The following is a 4,871-nucleotide window of genomic DNA, read 5'->3' as shown; positions in this document are numbered from 1 at the left end:
TGTTCAGGTGAAGGGAGGTGAATGTTTGCTGTGTGTGAGTCAAGCCCATTGTGCCAGGAGGTGAATGAAAAAGAAGAGTAGAAGAAAAGAAGTCAGAAAAGTACAAAGTTAGATCATGTGAAGTCTTGCAGGCCATGGGAAGGACTTTGAATCTTATTATACATGTAAATGGGGACACATTTTAAAGTTTTGAGAAGAGGATGATTCAGTATTTGAAAAAAATTAAGCATGGCTGTTATGCAAAAAATCAAGTTGAAGGGAGCAAGTGTGGAAACAAGCAGATCAGTTAGGAGCCTTGTCATATGCTACACAAGAGATGATGGTGGCTTGGATCAATGAATGGTACCAGTAGGAAAATAGTGAGAAATTATCAGATTTGAGTTACTTTTTTTTTTTAAAGGAAGAGGCAGTATAATTTGCTAGTAGACTGAAAGATAGGAGAGAAAGAGCAGAGTCAAAGGTGACTCCAATATTTAGGGCCTAAGCAACTAGGTGCATGGTGGAATCATTTTCTTGGATGAGCAGGTTTTAGGAAAGGAAATTAAGAATTCTCTAAGACATTTCATCTGAGATGTTCAGAGTGACACTGGACTTTGTTTCCTTCTTTCTGCTTCTTATAAAATTGAAACAGATTTAATGCCACTTTCAGAATAAGAATGAGTGAGGGGTGCCTGGGTGGCTCAGTTGGTTAAATGACTGCCTTTGGCTTTGGTCATGATCCTGAGGTCCTGGGATCAAGTCCTGTATCGGGCCCCCAGCTCCGTGGGGAGCCTCCTTCTTCCTCTGAACTTCTCCCCTCTCATGCTCTCTCTCACTTTCTCTGTCTCAAATAAACAAATAAAATCTTTTTTAAAAAAAGTTTAAAAACAAAACAACAAAAAAGAATGAGTAATCGTCCTTAAAAACAGATCATGGTTAAAGTGAGATTCCTAGATTGGAAATGAAACAAGGTGACATCAATAATCAACACAGACTTTAGTAAATCATATAAACTAATTTGGTGACATAGATGGCTTATTGACTGCTCTTCATTTTACTTTGCTAAATAGCTCCATTTTTCCCCTGGAATTTCTCCTGATGAGAGGATCTGCCCTGAGAGCTTGCTGAAAATTAAGGGTCTGGTTCATAATAACAAAATTTGATGTTGATACCTTTGGGTATATTTCTCAACTCATGTTAACTAGGCACTACCTTTTTTGCACACTCTAAGAAGGCCTTGTTGGAAATATCATTTGGTATACACCCATCTTTGGGTTATAATACAAATATTTAAACTGGGGCATTGACCAGCGAATTAGCAAAACCTAATATGAAATAACTTGGACTCAAACATAAACACTGAAGATAACTAAATGAGATAGATACCTAAACAAATTTTGAAAACAAATCTCATTTCTAGGTAAACACAAAAAATAGCTTAATGTTTAATAATTATTCATGTAGAGAGCTGGAATAGGACAAGATAAGACATCTTTAAGAAACTCACCTCTAAGGAGGATAAGCAGAACTACTCTGCTTACTTCATAGATACATTTGTGAAAGGACTTTAAGAATTGCTTTAAAAACACAAATTGAAGGTGGTAATTTTCTGTTGATGTGTAATTATTATACCCAGAATGTTCTTTAGGAGAAGAACCAACAACAAAATTAGGATTTGCCTCCCTCTCGCTGGTGTTGATCCATTTGTCTTGCCTTCTCTATCCTACGATGTTCCACACAATAGAAGTATCTAATTCAGTACTTTCGGAGAAACTTGCTGGGCCAAGAACCAAATCCCATGACATAGGAACTAGTCCTGGATAGTTGGGTACAGATCATCTTTTAAAAATTTGGCTGCAGAGACCCCTGGGTGGCTCAGTTCATTAAGCTTCTGCCTCTGGCTCAGGTCATGATCCCAGTACCCTGGGATCAAGTTCACATCAGGCACCTTGTTCAGCAGGGATCCTGCTTCTCCCTCTGCCTACAGCTCCCCCTGCTTGTAATCTCTCTCAGACAAATAAATAAATAAATAAATATCTTAAAAGCAAAAATAAAGAGGCGTTAATTTAAAAAAGAGTTGGCTGCATATGGGACGCATTTTGAGGTAAATCTTTCTTCACTGTTAGTTTCCCATCCCATTACTATTACAGGGATCACCCCCATCTTAGTTTTATCTCTAGTCTATTTCTGGTGTGAATGACATTAGTCATTTAGTAAGTTAGTATATGTTGCATTAACAGAATAAGGACATGAAATATGTAGAAATATGTCAGTAGCCTATGTCATAACCCACACTATGGAAATAGTGTAAGGTCTAGTCTCTCAATTCCTCTTTCAGTTTGAAACAGGAAAAACAGCAGATAAAAACAAATAGAGACAAATGTATACATTAAAAGGGAATGTTGAACTAAAGAGACGGACCAGAGGTAATATATAGGAGAAACAGTGGGAATCTGTTAAATTAGGGACATTCCTTAAAGGGCAGAGAGGTTAAAGGAAGGAAAAGGTTTTTAGAAATGGGGCAAGGGCGTGTAAGCTGTTCCCTTCTCTTACTATTGTTTTAATTGAATTGCTAAAGTGGGGAAGGTAGGAAAGGAAGTAAGGATTTAGTTTGAGTGGGAGAAAAGAGATTGGCATACTTTCCTATGTTTTTGAATATAGAACAGGATAAACATGTAGGAAAGTAAAGGATACTGAAGCCAGAGCCCAAGGTTAGTATTTAACCTTGACAGCAAAGAAATTGTGTAAAAGTAAACTCCACAGTGTGTGGAAAGGCTAATGAAAAGCAAACAGAAAGACCTCAGGCCTCTAGGATATAAGAAGAGCTTGGTGGTAGTCACCAAAAAATGAGGTTTTATACCACTCTCAAGATCTCACCATTTGTGGGGAACTTAGCTCTCAAACAGGAAATCAAAAACGAGAAAACGTCAGTCTCATTAACTCGAATATTATTTTAAATAAGAAAATAAGAAAACAATAGAACAGTTTCATCTCTCTTCAGCCTGTCAGATTTCTTTAGGTGATGAAGGATTTGAAAAAGGTAACTTCCCAAATTACACTGACATAACATGCTGGCTAGATTGGGAGAGGAAGATGTGCCCCCAAGAGCCTCCAGATCTGAAGATCTAGTTTTAGTTCAAGGGCTTGGTGGGAAGGCTGGGCCCCTCCCAGAGGGTGTAATGCATTGTGACTCCAAGCAGAGGCAACAGGCAGCCTGTGCAGAACTGGTCAAGGTGACTCTGGTTATACATGAACTCTACAAACTCTGGTGAGTGCAAGTAAACAGTCATACAAACCTTTGTGCCCACCAAAAATATATTTGCTGAATACAGGCTCTTAATTTTTTTTTTAAAAGATTTTATTTATTATTTGACAGAGATCACAAGTAGGCAGAGAGAGTGGCAGGAGCAGGCTCCCTGCCTGATGTGGGGCTCAATCTCAGGACCCTGAGACCATGACCCAAGCCAAAAGCAGTGGCTTAAACCACAGAGCCATCCAGGCATTCCAATGCTCCTAAATTTTTAAACAGACTATTCTGTCTGTACTTGAATTATTCCCTTTAGGCAAAAGTGCAATTCCCTAGCAGTTTGAAAAAACTCTGTCAAGTATGCAGCACCGTAGAAATTTAAGAAAAGATCTCCGTGGTGCTTGATTCTTCTGTATCTCCTAAGAGAGGAAAAAATTCTATTTTTGGTCTTGTTATAGGTAATGACACTGGGTGACAAGCAATGCCTTTGTCAAATCTCAATGTCAATGAAGTCAACTATTGTAATTATTCTGGGATTACCAGTATCGTTTGTATTTTCAGGTTAGCAAGCTCAGTTCATTACTCCTATTACATATATGGCATTAACTGTTGAAAATTTAGCTGGCATCTTAGTTCATTAAAGCCCTTTCATGATGAAAAGTGATTTATCCGCTGTCTTATGTCAAAAGTAAATTTGAATAAACCATCTCTATGAATCACAAAACCAGCCTGGATTAAAAACTCATTCATTTTTGATGTCCATGAATTGTGGTTCTGAGTCCATTCCACTTATTGGACTAAGCACAGTGTAATAGAAACATGTAATAGAGAGCTTGTATTCTAAATCACAGATCTATAGAACTGGGGGTTTAACACATTAGTATGAGTTCCAATAACATTAGCTAGATTCTGTAAGTGGGAATAGAGACAAACTTCCAGATTTTGGATAGTGTCCAACCGTTTGTTTCATAGTCCATTATTACAAGATTCTGTAAAGGCTATAATTTTGTCTACCAATAAAACAAATATAATGTGCATATATTTCAGATTTCCTGGAATGGCCATGATTTTAAATATTTTGTTTGTTGTCAAATCATGTGTCAGACAGCATATCTTAACCTTTGTTTAAAAAATATGTTTATTATACCTTTAAGTATAAATAATCTCAATTTCCTAGAAAAGGACTGTGGCTTTTACATGTACTTAAGAGTTATGGTTAAGGAGAGACTGAAAAGTTGTCACAGATTCTTTACTGGAGTTTGTAGAATTCATTTTCTCATTATCAATGTGAAAGTAACTGAACCACAATTTTTTGAGAACAAAAATGGATAGGTGTTTTGTTTTTTCCAAACTGATTGATTCTAGAATCTTTAACAAGTATGAATAAAAATCGGTTGACGAAATAGAAAATTTCTTAGCACCATTGCTGTAATGTTTACTTTTGGGGAATGGAAATACAGATGAATCCAAGTTCTCTTTTTCTTTGCTTCCATGGTTTTTAAAATATAATTCAAGATGTGCCTCTAATTACTGCTAATAGTGCAAAATACCAGGCCAAACACTTGCCACTGACTGTCAAGTGTCTTTTTGATGCAGTTGAAGAGAGAGAGGGGGAGAGAGAGAGAGAGAAAGGAGAAAGAAAGAG

The sequence above is a fragment of the Neovison vison genome, chromosome 2, assembly GCF_020171115.1.
Source record: "Neovison vison isolate M4711 chromosome 2, ASM_NN_V1, whole genome shotgun sequence".
Taxonomy (NCBI): Eukaryota; Metazoa; Chordata; class Mammalia; order Carnivora; family Mustelidae; genus Neogale; species Neogale vison.
This window is presented reverse-complemented; position numbering follows the sequence as displayed.